Consider the following 17,599-nt stretch of genomic DNA (forward strand, 5'->3'; position numbering starts at 1 on the left):
ACTCCTGACCTCAGGTAATCCACCCACCTTGGCCTCCCAAAGTGCTGAGATTACAGGCGTGAACCCCCACGCCCGGCCACAAAATAGTTTTTAAAAAATTAGCTGTGCATAGTGGCACACACCTCTGGTCCCAGCTCCTTGGGAGGCTGGAACCCACCTGGCCCCACCTCCAACATTTGGATTACATTTCAACATGAGATTTGGAGGGGACAAAATATCCAAACCATATGCAACCATCAACATAATCTATTTTAAAAAATGTTATGACCTCAAAAAGAAATCCCTGTACCTTTAGCTATCATCCCAACACTCCTCATCCCCTAGCTGTACCATTGCCAGCACCACAGTCCTAAACAGCCACTGATCTACTCTCCGTGCCTCTATACTTGCCTATACTGGATATTTCACATAGATGTCAGGTAGGAGGTGGGACTCAACTTGGAGGCAGGGCTCGAACACTGGACCAAATTGAGGACTAGCTCAAACAGGGACTGGGTAGAAGCAGCTGTCCATAAGACACACCCACCAGCGTGCCCTGTCAGTTTACCATTGCTGTGGCAACACATAGAAGTTACCACCCCTCTCCGTGGCAACAACCTGGAAGTTACCTCCCTTTTCCTAGAAATTTCTGTATAATCTGCACCTTAATCTGCATATAATTAAAAGTGAGTGTAGGCTGGGCGCGGTGGCTCACGCCTGTAATCCCAGCACTTGGGAGGCTGAGGCAGGTGGATCACCTGAGGTCAGAAGTTCCAGACCAGCCTGGACAACATGGTAAAACTCCCTCTCTGCTAAAAATACAAAAATTAGCTGGGTGTGATGGTGGGCACCTGTAATCCCAGCTACTCAGGGGGCTGAAGCCAGAGAATCACCTGAACCTGAGAGGCGGAGGTTGCAGTGAGCAGAGATTGCGCAATTGCACTCCAGCCTGGGAGACAGCGTGAGACTCCCTCTCAAAAAAAAAAAAAAAAAGGTGCATATAAACATGACTGCAGACCTGCCTCTAAGCTGCTTCCCTGGGCACATTGCCTACGAGGTAGCCCTGTTTTGCAAGGAGCAGTTTCCGTGCTGCTGCTCACCGCTGCTTCAATACAAGTTACTAACACCTTCACTTGCCCTTAAATTCTTTCCTGAGTGAAGCCAAGAAACTGGCTGGACTAAGCCCCAATTGGGGAGTTTGCTGGTCCTGCATCAGATAGAGTCATATAGTGTGTGGTCTCTTGTGACCAGCTTCTTTCAATTAGCATAATGTTTTCAAAGTAGTAGCGCCTGACCGGGTGTGGTGGCTAACACCTGTAATCCCAACACTTTGGGAGGCTGAGGCAGATGGATCATCTGAAGTCAGGAGTTTGGGACCAGCTCGGCCAACGTGATGAAACTCCATCTCTATTAGAAATTCAAAATTAGCTGGGCATGGTGGCGGGCGCCTGTAATCCCAGCCACTTGGGAGGCTGAGGCAGGAGAATCTCTTGAACCCAAGAGGTGGAGGTTGCAGTAAACCGAGATCATGCCATCGCATTCCAGCGTGGGCAACAGAACGAGCCTCCATCTCAAAATAAATAAGTCAAAGCAGTAGCATCATTTTAATAAGAATTTTCCTATTATGTAATAAATATGAGTTCATTGTACAAAATTCGGAAAATACATTAGACTATATCCAGGTAATTATTTTTTGTAGAGATGGGATCTCCCTATCTATGTTGCCCAGGCTGGTCTGGAATTCATGGGCTCAAGCAATCCTCCCACCTCAGGCTCCCAAAGTGCTGTGAATACAGACATGAGGCGCCATACCTGGCCTGGAAAATCCTTTCTTTACTTCCAATAACAGACATTAAGATTGTTTCCAGAGCCAGGAGTGGTTGCTCATGCCTATAATCCCAGCACTTTGGGACGCCAAGAGAGGGAGATTGCTTGAGCCCAGGAGTTCTGGCAACATAGTGAGACCCTGGCTCAAAAAAAGGAAAAAAATTAGCAGGCATGGTGGCACACACCTGTGGTCCCAGATATTTGGAAGTCTGAGGTGGGAGGATCACTTGAGTCTGGGAGGTTGAGGCTGCCGTGAGCCGAGATCACGCCACTGCAGCCCAGCCTGAGCCACATAGAGACACTGTCTTTAAAAAAAGTTATAAGAACATTTATCTCCCTCGGATCCTCCTTAATACTAAATAATCACAAAACCTGATACATTGACAAATGACGGGCAAAAAAAATTCTCATTTAATTTACACTGTTCTGTTCTTCTGAGTATATTAGCTTTCATAGAATTTATTGATCGTTTGTATTCCTTTGATGAATTGCCTTTTTGTGTCCTTTTCCAATTCTCTGTTGGATTGTTAGAATTTTCTTGTTGATTTTTTTTAGAAATACCTCTACTATGGACAGAAATAATTTTTTTTTCTTTTTTTTGTTCTTTTTAGAATAGACTAAGGACTAGTGCTACTGAAGTAAATAATTTGTTTTTAAGAAACAAAAGATAGCATAGACAAGTCTTAACAGGATGAATTTATTTTCTTTCATCCTGTTAAGACTTGTCTATGCTATCTTTTGTCGTGAAGTTTCAATTTTCAGGAATCTCAAGTCTATTTTTTTCCCTCGTGTCTTCAACGATTATGTCTTCCCCAGCCCCAAATTATAAAATACTGTCCTATATCTTGTTTTTTTTTTTTTTTTGAGATGGAGTTTCACTCTTTTCACCCAGGCTGGAGTGCAATGGCACGATCTCGGCTCACAGCAACTTCCGCCTCCTGGGTTCAGGCAATTCTCCTGCCTCAGCCTCCTGAGTAGCTGGGATTACAGGCACGTGCCACCGTGCCCAGCTAATCTTTTGTATTTTTAGTAGAGACGGGGTTTCACCATGTTGACCAGGATGGTCTCGATCTCTTGACCTCGTGATCCACCCGCCTCGGCCTCCCAAAGTGCTGGGATTACAGGCGTGAGCCACCGCGCCCGGCCCAACAACATTTTTCATCAAGATGAAATCAGTGTACTACTCGACAACAGTGGTAAGGAAGAGTACGCATGGAATACAGGAAATCCATTAGGGTTTCTCTTAGTATTAACATGCCCGGTGATTAAGGTCAATGAGAAACTGCAACAGCAGAATCCAGGCAGGACCGCAAATGGCCCAGACCCCTCAGGAATGAAAGTTTGGGTCACTTCATCGGGAAGGAAACACTATCTGCTGAGGTGCTTGCTGAAGGCAAAGGGAATACAGAATGAGTAGTAGAAGGCGATCAATACCACCTATGACCATGTGCCCAACTGCAGAAACAGGGACTGTAATTGTCATGAGTATTTCCTTCTTTTTTTTTTTTTTTTTTTTGAGACAGAGTCTAGCTCTGTCACCCAGGCTGCCAGGCTGGAGTGCAATGGCACGATCTCAGCTCACTGCAATCTCTGCCTCCTGGGTTCAAGCAATTCTCCTGCCTCAGCCTCCCAAGTAACTGGGATTACAGGCATGCACCATCACACCAGGCTAATTTTGTATTTTTAGTAGAGATGGGTTTTTACCATTGTTGCTCGGGCTGGTCTCAAACTCCTGACCTCAAGTGATCTGCCCACCTTGGCCTTCCAAAGTGCTGGGATTACAGGTGTGAGCCACCATGGCCAGCCATTTCCTCCTTCTTTTGCTAAAAACATGTCTGTGCATGTATACACTTGTCCTAAGAAAATATCTTCATTTTATTTCCTTTTCCTTTATCATGTGACAAGATTTATTGACTTCATATCAGCGTTTAAGTACTGTCAACCTTATGTAATAGTATTGGAGTTGTGTCTTGGTGCATTTCCAATTGTACAAAGGATAGTTGTATTATGTTGGGCATAATTATGAGCTTATTATTGTCTTTATTTGAAGATTATGTGTGATCTCAGGAGATGCGTATGGGTTCAAGTTGACAAGGGGTGGACTTGTGATGGTTAATACTGGGTGTCAACTTAATTGGATCAAAGGATACAATATGGTAGTGCATGCCTGTAGTCCTAGCTACTTGGAATGATGGGGTGGGATTGCTTGAGTCTAGGAATTTAAGACTGTGGTGAGTTATGATTTCACCACCATACTCCAGCCTACGTGAGACCCAGTCTCTTAAAAAAAACAGTGTTGGCATGCATGCATATGTTCACTGCAGCACTATTTACAACAGCAAAGACATGCAATCAACCTAAATGCCCATCAATGACAAATTGGATTAAAAAACTGTGGGGCATGTATACCATGAAATACTATGCAGCCATAAAAAAGAATAAGATTGGGTCACATGTGGTGGCTCACACCTGTAATCCCAGCCGTTTGAGAGGCTGAGGAGGGTGGATCACCAGGTCAGGAGATCGAGACCAGCCTGGCCAACATGGTGAAACCCCATTTCTACTAAAAATACAAAAATTATCCTGGCATGGCAGCACACACCTGTAGTCCCAACTACTTGGGAGGCTGAGGCAGGAGAATCGCTTGAACCCGGGAGGCAGGGGTTGCAGTGAGCCGAGATCCCACCATTGCACTCCAGCATGGATGACAGAGCGACACTCCATCTAAAATACAAAAGGACCAGATTATGTCCTTTGCAGGGACTTGGATGGAGCTGGAGGCCATTATCCTTAGCAAACGAATGCAGGAACAGAAAACCAAACCCACATGTTCTTACTTATAAGCAGGAGCTAAATGATGAGAACACATGGTCACATAGCGGAGAATAACACACACTGAGGCCTTTCAGAGGGTGGAAGGTGGGAGGAAAGAAATGAGGAAAAATAATAAATGGGTACTAGGCTTAATACCTGGGTGATGAAATAATCTGTACAACCAACCATCATAGACCAACCCTCATGACCTAAGTTTACCTAACTAACAAACCTGCACGTGTAACCCTGAACTTAAAATAAAAGTTACAAAAAAATAGTGTCGGATGACACAGGGCTCCGGGCTTCTCGCCTATACAGCTGACCGTGCCTGTCGTCTAGCATGTGCTTGATTCTGGATGTACCACTTCCGTCTCGTGAAACAGGGTTGCTGTGCTTGGACTTCGATGGAAACCAACTGACAAAGGGCAGGTGTAGCCCTCTAGTCTGTTGATGCTTCACGGTCACAGGCTTTTCACCTCTCAGTGCCCAGTAGCATGCTACTAGCTTCTCTTAGGGCATCTAATTCTCTACTACAGCTGGAATGAAACCCAAGCCTGCTTGTGATTCTCCCACTGGGTTCTGCCATAAACTCCACTGGGTGTCTTTCCCTACTGCTGACACGTTTAGTGCTGCAGGATCTGCTGGTTGGTTTGAGCAGCAAGGCCACGTGCATGACAATACAGACCTGCTTCAGAGTCCTTTCCCTTTCTAGAAACCTGGTGCATAGGTAAGGCAGCATTGCCTGATTGGACTAACTTGCCCTCAGAATCTGAAAAGACCTAAGATTTGTTCTTCCTTCTTCATGATAGGAGATGTAAGATGTAGTAATTTATTCTTTTTTTTTTTTTTTTTTTTTTTTTTTTTTGAGACGGAGCTGTTTTGCTCTGTCACCCAGGCTGGAGTGCAGTGGTGTGATCTCGGCTCACTGCAAACTCCACCTTCTCGGTTCAAGTGATTCTCCTGCTTCAGTCTCCCAAATAGCTGGGACTGCTATTGGGACTACAGGCAACTGCCATTATGCTTGGCTAATTTTTGTATTTTTGTAGAGATGGGGTCTCACCGTGTTGGCCAGGCTGGTCTAGAACTCCTAACCTTAGGTGATTGGCCTGCCGTGGCCTCCCAAAGTGCTGGGATTACAGTGTGGGCCACAGCTCTTGGCAGCAACTGATTCTTTACTTCAGGTTGAATATTCCAGCATGCATCTGATCACTTTTCACTTTGGGGTCAAGTTCCTGAATCTTTATATAGAGTTCATTTTACCTATAAAGTGCATATATCTTCCAGCATCATAAAGGCTTCCAGCATGATAGCCACGTCTTGTTCATTCCATCTGATTTGCATGATGTCATTTATCAAAATGCTGTTGTGCAGGATGTTGACGTGGTCCAGATCTCTTTGGACTATAGGATGACAGAGGACAGGAGAGTTAACATGGCCCTAGGGCAAACATGCTGTGGTCCATTCCACATGAATGCAGACTTTCTGATCCTACTTTCTTATAGGGATAGAAAAGATTGTATCCACCGAATCAAAAGCCATAAGCCATGTACCTAGGGCCTTGTTAATCTACTCTAGCAAAGATTTCTCGTCTGGGACAATACTACAATTGATGCTATTGATGCCGCAACTGGTTGCATTTGATAGTCTACTGCAATTCCGCAATATCTGTTTAGTGTTTTCAGGGGCAGGACTAGTAAATTCAATGAAGATATGTGGGAATAACTAGCCCTGAATCCTAAAATGTCTGAGAATAGTCCTAATTTTCACCATCTCCTCCAGTGTACATTTATTATGTTGGCCAGGACATGTGCACTTTTGGAAGCTACTACTTCGCCTTCCTCACTATGCTAGTTTTTACTCCACAATGAAAAGGGGAACAACACACGCCGGGGCCTTTCAGAGGGTGGAGGGTGGGAGGAGAAAGAGGCTAATGATCTGGTATGTGCCAACTACCAGGCACAGTCAGATGTTGCTTAACAAGGGGATATGTTCCAAGAAATGTGTCATTAGGCAATTTTGTCCTTGAGTGAACATCACAGAGTGTACTTAACAAACCAAGATGGTATAGTCTAGTATGCGCCTAGGCTGTGTGGTAGAGCCCATTGCTCCTAGGCTACAAATCTGTACAGTGTATGACTACTGAATACTGCAGGCAATTGGAACACAGTGATAAGTATTTCTATATCTAAAGATAGAAAAGGAAGTATAAAAATATGATATAAAAGATCAATAATGATATACCTGTACAGGGCGCTTACCATGAATGGAGTTTGCAGACTGGAAGTTGCTCTGGGTGAGTCAATGAGTGAGTGGTGAATGAATGTGTAGGCCCAGGACATGACTGTACCTGCTGTGGACTCTAGAAACCTGTATGCTTAGGCTATACCACACGTATTCAAAAACTTTCTCTTCAATAATAAATTAGGCCTAGCTTACTATAACCTTTTTACTTTATACATTTTTTCATTTTCTAAGAACTTTTTGACTCTTTTGTAATAAGACCTAATTTAAAACATAAAATACATTGTACAGCTATACAAAAATATTTTCTTTATATACTTATTCTATGTGCTTTTTCTATTTTAAAAAATTTTTATTTTTTTTAAAACATTTTTGTGAAAAATTAAGATATGGCCGGGCATGGTGGCTTACGCCTGTAATCCCAACACTTTGAGAGGGTGAGGCAGGAGGATCAGGAGGTCAGGAGTTTGAGACCATCCTGACCAAATGGTAAAACCGCATCTCTACTAAAAATTAAAAAAAAATTAGCCAGCCATGGTGGCATGCACCTGTAGACCCAGCTACTGGGGAAGCTAAGGCAGGAGAATCGCTTGAACCGGGGAGGCAGAGGTTGCAGTGAGCCGATGTCATGCCACTGCACTCCAGCCTGCATCTTGCTCTGTCACTCAGGCTGGAGTGCAGTGGCACGACCTCAGCTCACTGCAAAAAATGATTGAAGTATTTTATTAAAATTTTATTGAATCTGCAGATTAATATGGCAGAATTAATTTCACATTAGAAGCGAATGTAACAGGCTGCTCCTGCTAGTCTGAGTTGATTGTGTATATCTAGTGGGAAGATTCAAGCTATTGCCCCTTCTAAGATGCAGGAATTGAAGGGAGGTCTGTGGTTCTCCAGCCACCTGGCCTATGACAGAATGCACAAGTTCTATTCAAACAGAAGAGAGCGGAAATGACCACTTGGGGTCTGGCGTGGTGGCTCGTGCCTGTAATTTCAGCACTTTAGGAGGTCAAGGCAGGTTGATCACTTGAGGTCAGGAGTTTGAAGCCAGCCTGGCCAAGATGGTGGAACCTTGTCTCTACTAAAAATACAAAAATTATCTTGGCATGGTGATGCACACCCGAAATCCCAGCTACTTGGGAGGCTGAGGCATGAGAATTGCTTGGACCTTGGAGTCAGAGGTTGTGGTGAGCCGAGATCCAGCCACTGCATTCCAGCCTGGGCTACAGAGCAAGACTATTTAAAAAAAAAAAGTTGATGTGACCACATTGCCTAGACTTGTGAAGTCTGGCAGTGTCTTAATTCTATAAGTAATAAGTAGTTTAATAAGCAAAAATATAGCACAGTGCATCCTTTGTACTGTAACTATTAGATTGCTTTGGCACAGCAAGAAGACCCTGACAATTTACTTCTGATTTGAACCAATTAAGAAATTAAGTTTCTTGTAAAAAGTAAATCTGTAAATTCCATTACTAAAATCTTATTTTATATGGTTCATTTTTATATTGTTGATTGAACTGAGCATATTTAAAAATAAATTATATAAGTTTTTAAGTGATAGTAGTGTGAATAAAATGTATTATTATATAATTAAAAAATAAAATTCTAGTTAGATGAAGTCTCCCAAATGACAGTATTAATAAAAAGTGTCATAATTCTCCAACAGCTGCTCATTTTTGTTTCTTCTACTTAGTGCCACTTAGACGAGATAAATTGTCTTTTCTGGTATTGAAGAAGTGAACAATTACAGATGATGAAACAAGTATCAGAAGTGTTGGTGGGTGTGTGCTGTGTACGTGTGTTTCTTTGAGGGTCTGTCTGAAATTCTCCTTAAGCCAATTCAACTTGATCTCAGACGGTAGCTCGTGCCACTGTAGTTAACTGACATTCCACTTGGAGGAGCTGTTGAAATACAGTTTTGGACACTCTGCCTCCCAGCTGCTGGCCGTGGAGGGGGCACCAGAGTGGGAGGTTAAGGAGCCTAGAGTTGAAAACCTCAGATTTGCATTCTTTTTTTTTTTTTATTTTTTGAGACGGAGTTTAGCTCTTGTTACCCAGGCTGGAGTGAAATGGCGCGATTTCGGCTCACGGCAACCTCCACCTCCCGAGTTCAAGTAATTCTCCTGCCTCAGCCTCCCGAGTGGCTGGGACTACAGGTATGTGCCACCACGCCCAGCTAATTTTTGTATTTTTAGTAGAAACGTGGTTTCGTTGTGTTAGCCAGGATGGTCTCGATCTCCTGACCTGGTGATCCACCCGCCTCGGCCTCCCAAAGTGCTGGGATTACAGGCGTGAGCCACCGCGCCCGGCCCAGACTTGCATTTTTTCCAAGGACAGTTTCCAGCGGCTGGAGAATCTGTTTACTGGCTGAGGAAAGGAGAAGGGGTGAGCTTGATTCGGTCACTTGGGCAAACGGGTCCAGTGAAAACATTAGAAAACCTAGAACCATATCAGGGTAAGCACCTGTCCCACGGGAAGAGAGTCCTGTACATCTTGGGAGCGCATCCACAGTTACAGACGGGCACAGAGGAACCAGAGGCTGAGGCGGCCTCAAGGAACGTGAAGGGAAGGGTCAGAAGTGAAGGTTCCGCCTCCTGGGACAAGAGAAGCCTGCCCGGAGCATTTTGATCTCTGTTTTCTTCGATTTTTTTTTTTTCTCTGAAACCATCTTTCAGGCAGGAAGAGCCTCGGATCACAATGTGGAAGATAATTGGCCCCTAAGCAAATCCACAGGATGTTAAGTGGGTCAGCCCAACGGGTTGGTTAAAATATCTGTTTGTTCCAAAAGCCACATACCTAAGCACTGTTTTTTTTCAAGAATTGGTAACTCCGGTGGTGCGTGAGGATGTGGTTTGATATTTAAAATTTTTAGCTGGGCGCGGTGGCTCACACCTGTAATCCCAGCACTTTGGGAGGCTGAGGCTGGCAGATCACCAGATCAGAAGTTTGAGACCAGCCTGGCCAATATGGTGAAACCCCGTCTCTACTAAAAATACAAAAATTAGCTGAGCATGGTGGCGCACACCCATAGGCCCACCTACTAGGGAGGCTGAGCAGAAGAATTGCTTGAACCTGGGAGGCAGAGATTGCAGTGAGCCAAGGTCACGCCACTGCAATCCAGCCTGGGCAACAAAGCAACACTCTGTCTTAAAAAAAAAAAAAAAGGAAAAGAAAAAAAAGAAATTTTTAGACACTTTTACTATTTTTCAGCATTTGAGGTTGCTATATATAAATAGAATAGTATAAGCCCCATATTATTTATTTTATTTTTATTTTGAGACAGGTTCTCGCTGTGTCACTCAGGCTGGAATGCAGTGGCACAATCTCGGCTCATTGCAACCTCAACCTCCTGGGCTTAACGGATCCTCCCACCTCAGCCTCCTCAGTAGCTGAGACTGCAGGCATGCACCACCACACCTGGCTAATTTTTGTGTGCTTTATAGAGGTGGGGTTTCACCATGTTGCTCAGGCTGGTCTCGAATTCCTAAACTCCTTTCTCAGCCTTCCAAAGTGTTGGGATCACAGGCATGAGCCATCATGCCCATCCAAGCCCCATATTATTTAATTCATCCTTGAATTAAATATATCATAATTAATTAAATAATATATCATTATTTATAGAAAATATTCATAGCAAATGTAATTGAGGCATGAGCTTCAGGCACTGGTTAATGATTGGTTGACAAATGAAGAATCTTGAAAGGATAAGTGACTATACAACAGTTAGAGAAGAAGAGCTCCAAAGTAGTCATTACATTTTTTTCCCCCAGAATTCTCAGTACCCCAAATAAGCCCATGCTCTCCTTGGGTTCCCTGTCTCTTCCAGCAAGGATTAGAAGAATTCCCAAGAATACTGTGGATCTGGGGGAAGAGTGTCCCTCCCCAGCTTCCACACTTAAAACTACAGCAAAGAAGAAATCCATTTACTTGCTTATTTTAGGTGAAACTTGGTTCCCTCCCAAAGTCACTGCTTTTTCTACATCTCTCTCACAAGATAGCTGATGTAGCACTGGGCCTGGGGTTTCTGCATGGGTCCTCTTTGCTTCCACTGCCACTTCCAGATCATCATCTCCATTCCCTAAAAACAGGCTGGCCATCATGGTGAAACCTGTCTCTACTAAAAATACAAAAATTAGCTGGACAATGTGGCACACACCTGTAATCCCAGCTACTCAGGAGGCTGAGGCATGAGAATCACTTGAACCAGGAGGTGGAGGTTGCAGTGAGCCGAGATTGCACTACTGTTCACTGACTGGGCAATAGAGTGAGACTCTGTCTCAAAAGAGAGAAAAAGAGAGAGAGAGTAGTTGAGGGGGGGAACAGAATCTTTGGAAAAGCAGAGGTTAAGGAATGGGGACGCCAGGCATACCAGACACTTTTGGTATTTGCTCACATCCTCTTGACCTATTTCTGATTTCATCAGCGGCTATGAACGTTCTATGTGAGCTCCGAAGCCAATACCTTTTCACATGGAAAGAGCACCTCTCCTTTCTGCTTTCACCTCAAGGTCTTTTCTGGAGGCCCAGGAACTTGCTAGGTCCACAGGCAAGTGTAGTAAAATACGAGGAAGACAATGCTTCTGGGGACATCCGCCAACCAGCAGAGTCAGCTGCCATGGGAAAGTGTCCCAACATCTGTTCCTTTGGTGGACAATTTTATGGGGCACTCAGGATGCTTCCCAGAGGTCTCAGTGGACTTGAGTCCCCTTGGTTCTTGGTGGTGACCTTGATGGCACACTTTTCTTTTTTCTTTTTGAGACGGAGTTTCGCTCTTGTTACCCAGGCTGGAGTGCAATGGCGCGATCTTGGCTCACCGCAACCTCGGCCTCCTGGGTTCAGGCAGTTCTCCTGCCTCAGCCTCCTGAGTAGCTGGGATTATAGGCACGCACCACCATGCCCAGCTAATTTTTTTATATTTTTAGTACAGACAGGGTTTCACCATGTTGACCAGGATGGTCTCGATCTCTTGACCTCTTGATCCACCCGCCTCGGCCTCCCAAAGTGCTGGGATTACAGGTGTGAGCCACCACGCCTGGTTCAATGGCACACTTTACAGAGGGTTTTCCTCCTTCGCTATCTTACTGTCCCCGTTTTCTCATTCCTGCTTCCTGGGTTATCTCCCAAACAAATCATTTGTATCCCAAGTCCTCGTTTCAGACTCTGCTTTCAGGAGAAACCTTACTAAAACACCAGGGTACTAATAATCTTTTTATTCTTCTGCAACCTCTGCCTCCCAGGTTCAAGCAATTCTCTTGCCTCAACCTCCCGAGTAACTAATCTTCTATATAGATGTTGAAATCACGAAGAATGACCACAGGAATAATGCTGGAGAGAATGATATTGGAGTCAAGATCTAAATTCATTAAGAAATGAGGGCATATGACCTGGGAAGTCAGTACATGACTGAAAAGGAGAGTTAATGCATGAGTAGCCGACTGACACAAGACATAGAACTGTGCCTGACATATGGTAAGCATTCTATGTGTTAGGTCTTATTATTACTATATATTTACGGAGTGCTTACATATGTAATACATTTTGCTACTTTCTCTTTTTTTTTTTTTTTTTTTTTTTTGAGACGGAGTCCTGCCCTCTGGCCCAGGCTGGAGTGTAGTGGTGCAATCTACACTCACTGATATTTCTGCCTGCTGAATTCAGGCGTTGATTATCCTGCCTGCCTCAGTCTACAGAGTAGTTGGGATTATAGGTGCTCACCACCATGCCCATCTAATTGTTGTATTTTTAGTAGAGATGGGTTTCTGCCATGTTGGCCAGGCTGGTCTGGAACTCCTGAACTCAGGTGATCTGCCCACCTTCGCTTCCCCAAGTGCTGGGATTACAGGTGTGAGCCACTGTGCCCAGCCACATTTATAATACATTATAGTATATGATGTTTAACATATATTGTCATATTTAATCCTTATAAGAATTTATGATGTAGAGGCTATTTTTATCCCAATTTAACAGATAAGGAAAGTAAGACTCGACAGAGTTAAGTAAGGTATCCAATGTCTTGTAGCTCACAAATGGCAGGATCTGTTTCGTTCTAAAGGACACATTCTTAAGCACTTTATAAGGAATTCTGGGCCATTGATGCACAAGAATTCTTGGCCATTGGTGCACAAGAAAAGGTACCTGGGATGCTTAGGGAAAAGGTAGATTTGGGGCCTCACTCCTGACCTATAGAATCAGAATCTTCTGAGGATGGAGCCTAGAAATCTGCTTTTAAAATAAGTACCATAGGTTAATTTGATGTAAACTATCAGCCACATTTGAGAAACTCCTTTATATGTGTTTTACTGCATACACAGAAAACAAATGAGAAAAATAAGACAAACGGCTAACAGCGGATATTTTAGGAGGTGGGAGAGAAGAGATTAAAGAAAACTTTCATTTTGTAAAGTATTATGGTTTAACACGATGGCTATATTTTCTTAAATTAGTAGGTGATTTTAAAAAAGATTTTAAATAAATAAAAATAAAATTATCCCATTTTTTACTACTCACAAACACTGGTTACATTCTGAACATTTTTTTCCAGTTTATCCCCTACTCTGAGTAGGAAATAAAACTGTAGCTTTCTTTCTTTACAAAGCTGGAATTGGAGCATATACGTGGAATTCTGCATCATATATTTTTACCTATTATATTCTGAGCATTTCCCCATGTAATCAATCACATAAGAGGCTATGAAATATAAGGAATGGTTACCTCTTATATGTCTTATACAAAATAAAAAGAATGTATGCTCATTTCTACTTGCCAACATAATTTCACAAAATCCCTCTTACAAGTTAAAAGCTTTGACTTTTTTTTTTTTTTGAGATGCAGTATCGCTCTTGTTACCCAAGCTGGAGTGCAATGGTGCGATCTCGGCTCACTGCAACCTCCGCCTCCTGGGTTCAGGCAATTCAAAAGCTTTGACTTTTAAGGTCGAAGGTGAGGTATGGTGGCTCACAACTGTAATCCCAGCAGTTTAGCTGTCTGAGGTGGGAGAATCGCTTGAGGCCAGGAATTCAAGACCAGCCTGGCCAATATGGTGAAACCCTGTCTCTACTAAAAAATACAAAAATTAGCTGGGCATGGTGGCATACGCCTGTTCATTCCAGCTATTCAGGCAGCTGAGGTGTGAGAATCACTTGAACTGGGGAGGTAGGGGTTGCAGTGAGCAGTGATTGTGCCACGTAATCTTGCTATTGCAGACTGGTTGACAGAGCAAGACTCTGTCTGAAGAAGAAGAAGAAAGAAGATAAGGAGAAGAAGAAGAAGGAGAAGGAGAAGGAGGAAAAGTGTGAAAAAAAATAGGCACAAAAACTCTTTTCAGTAATTTATATCATACTGCTGAGTGAAAACAAGTGTGTTAAAGAGTATAAGTAGTGTCCCATCATTGGCGGGGAGAGAAAAAAGAATAGATACACGAATGCTTATACATGAGCAGAATGTCCTGGGCATTCACAAGAAACGTAACCGTTGCCTATGAGAAGAAAGAATGGAAAAACAAAAAAATAAATTAAAATTAAAATTAAAAAAAGGAAAAAAGAGAAGAAGAATTTAAAAAAAAAAACGGATGCTTGGGGGACTATGGAGGAAGGCGGGCCTATTTAAAAAAATTTTTCTCCAAATATTTAATGATGAAAAATTCTAAACATACAGATGAGCTAGTTTTACACAGGGAACGCTAGCATAAACACCACCTAGACTCTATCATCAACATTTCAGTACACTTGCTTCATCAGCTTTTTTTAACAAATATCAGCTTTCACTTATGAGTGTTTGATAATTTCCTCCCGTCCTCAGCAAGGAACGAGGAGCTTTCTCCTGTTTCCTCCTTTGTCCACTCCACCTACCCTCAGATCCTATTATACAAACTCAGGGCAGTCAAGGAAGGAGGAAGGAGGAAAGAGACAGATAGAAATATCTGTACTGGAAAAGGCTGAGACTTGCAAAAGATGAAAAACTTGAGGCTTGGAATGAAAGGAGAAGGATTATATGTTAAGTTCTGGGGTACATGTGCAGAACATGCAGGTTTGTTACATAGGCATACACGCGCCATGGTGGTTTGCTGCATGCATCCCTCCATCACCTACATTAGGTATTTCTCCTAACGTTAGCCCTCCCCAATCCCCCAGTCCCCCGCTGCCCCTCCCCTATTCCCCCCACCACCCGACAAGCCCCAGTGTGTGATGTTCCCTTCCCTGTGTCCATGTGTTCTCATTGTTCAACTCCTAGTTATGAGTGAGAACATGTGGTGTCTGGTTTTCTGTTCTTGTGTCAGTTTGCTGAGAATGGTTTTCAGCTTCATCCATGTCCCTGCAAAGGACATGAACTCATCCTTTCTTATGGCTGTAGAGATCCATACATTCATTCCATGGTGTATATGTGCCACATTTTCTTTATCCAGTCTATTATTGACGGGCATTTTGGGTTGGTTCCAAGTCTGCTATTTTTATCCAGTCTATCACTATGGACATATCAGTTGGTTCCAAGCCTTTGCTATTGTAAACACTGCCGCAATAAACATACGTGTGCATGTGTCTTTATAACTTAATGTTTTATAATCCTTTGGGTATATACCCAGTAATAGGATGAGTTTCGCTCTTGTTGCCCAGGCTGGAGTACAATGGCACTATCTCAGCTCACTGCAACCTCTGCCTCCCAGGTTCAAGCGATTCTCCTGCCTCAGCCTCCCAAGTAGCTGGGATTGTAGATGCCTGCCACCGTGCCTGCCTAATTTTTTGTATTTAAATTTAGTAGAGACAAAGTTTCACATGTTGACTGGGCTGGTCTCAAACTCTTGACCTCAGGTGATCCACCCACCCCAGCCACCCAAAGTGCAGGGGTTATAGTCATGAGCCACATCCCCCTACTGCTTTATCAATGTTTCTACCCAACCATTAATTCATCTTACTTTTTTATACATTTCAAGGAAAATTATAAGTATAGATTCACTTATTCCTAAATGCTTCAGCATGGATAGCACTAAATTTCAAATTTTGTTTACTTTTTTAAATTAAATGCATAATTATTAAAAATTTTATCATTTTTTATAGAGACACCAATGTTGCACAGGCTGGTCTTCAACCCCTGGGCTCAAGCGATCTGCCTGCCCTAGCTTCCCAAGGTGCTGGGATTACAGGACTGCGCCACCATGCCCAGCTGAAATGCATAAATCTTAAGGGCATACTTGCTGAGTTTTGACAAGTGCATACACCTGAATAACTGAAGTCTCTACCACAATCTAGAACATTACATCACCCTAGAAAGTGGAAGGAGGCCTACTTTTGATTGTATTTTTAGCACCTTCTGAATTTTGCATTATGTGCCTGTGCTATTTTTTAAAAATAAATATTTAAGCATTTTAAATATTTAAACATTTTTATAACGGTGGGTTGATTTTAAATTGGATGAGAAGGAGTGAAAACAGAAGGCAAATAACAAGGAAGTGGTGGGGTCAACGGAATGGAGAACTTATTGGAGTCAGAGTTGTAGCAGTGATGTTTCCAGAACAAGTGAGTTAGGAAAATTGAAATCTTCGGTTGACAGTGGGATGCTGAAACCAAGCTCTTAAAAGTTGTCCTAAGGTTCAGTTATAAAGTTCCTCTAACAAGCAAAGGGTGGCTTGGGTAGATAGAGATTAGAATACTAGTTTCCTTTCCCCTCTTACGCTCGAAAGTGCACATGTATTTTTTCTTTGCAGTTTTTTTTTTTTTTTTTTTTGAGACAGAGTCTTGCTCTGTCGCCCAGACTGGAGTACAATGGCACGATCTTGGCTCACAGCAATCTCCACCTCCAGGGTTCAAGTGATTCTCCTGCCTCAGCCTCCCGTGCAGCTGGAATTACAGGCACCTGCCACCATGCCCAGCTAATTTTTGCATTTTTAGTAGAGATGGGGTTTCACCATGTTGGCCAGGCTGGTCTCAAACTCCTGACTGCAGGTGATCCGCCTGCCTCAGCCTCCCAAAGTGCTGGGATTACAAGTGTGAGCCGCACCCGGCCTCTCTGCAGTGTTTATCACAACTCCCACTGAGTAATATTTGACTTGTGTAACTATGCTTAACTTTTGGCTACCTTATTAGACCATACACTACAAGAGGGCAGGGGTCTTCTCTTTTATTTAACCCTGTATTTCCAGTGCCTAGCACATACAAGTGCACAAACAAGTATTAGCTACTTGACTGGATTCTTTAAGTAGACTCATCCCTCTTCTCTGCTTTTAGTGCAGAGCTCTTACTTATTTCTACGCATTATGACAGTATGAAAGCTGTTTGTAAACACGCATGACGCAATACCAGGTATCCTGTAGGTTCTACATGTAAATTATATTCTCTCATTGGCCAGTGGTTTGTGGTCTGAAGGGGTAAAAGCTAGGGGCTTATGGTTTAGGATCTTCCGGGATAATGTGCCCTCAGGAAGTCGAAGGTTAATATTAATTCCCTGAACATTCCTTTTTTATTTCCCCAAACTTTTTTGTAAAGATGCTGGTCTTGGACTCCTGGCTTCAAGTGATCCTCCCCTTCAGCCTCCCAAAGCGCTGAACAATATTTAAGTGCCAGGCACTCTCGATTATAAATATTAATAGTCAGCACGCTTGTGCACTCAACACATATTTCCTGGGCGCCTTCTATGCACCAGTTATTGAAGACAGTAGTTTGCAAGCATTTCAGGACAATGCGCCTCCCTTAACACCGAGTCCGGGATTTGGGGAGGGGTGCGGGAAAACGCCAGGTCCTGCCAGCAGA

The 17,599-nt window shown here is 43.2% G+C and overlaps 1 long non-coding RNA gene across 1 annotated transcript; it reads left to right on the forward strand.

The window, feature by feature from the left end:
- The first annotated feature begins 8,781 nt into the window (after window positions 1–8,781).
- LOC144578031 (uncharacterized) lies at window positions 8,782–16,223 on the forward strand. The gene is made up of 3 exons (XR_013523007.1): window positions 8,782–9,017; window positions 12,098–12,329; window positions 15,911–16,223. It is a non-coding gene; the product is annotated as an uncharacterized LOC144578031 (long non-coding RNA).
- The last annotated feature ends 1,376 nt before the right edge of the window (window positions 16,224–17,599 follow it).

This window comes from Callithrix jacchus, chromosome 10 (assembly GCF_049354715.1).
Source record: "Callithrix jacchus isolate 240 chromosome 10, calJac240_pri, whole genome shotgun sequence".
Lineage (NCBI taxonomy): Eukaryota > Metazoa > Chordata > Mammalia > Primates > Cebidae > Callithrix > Callithrix jacchus.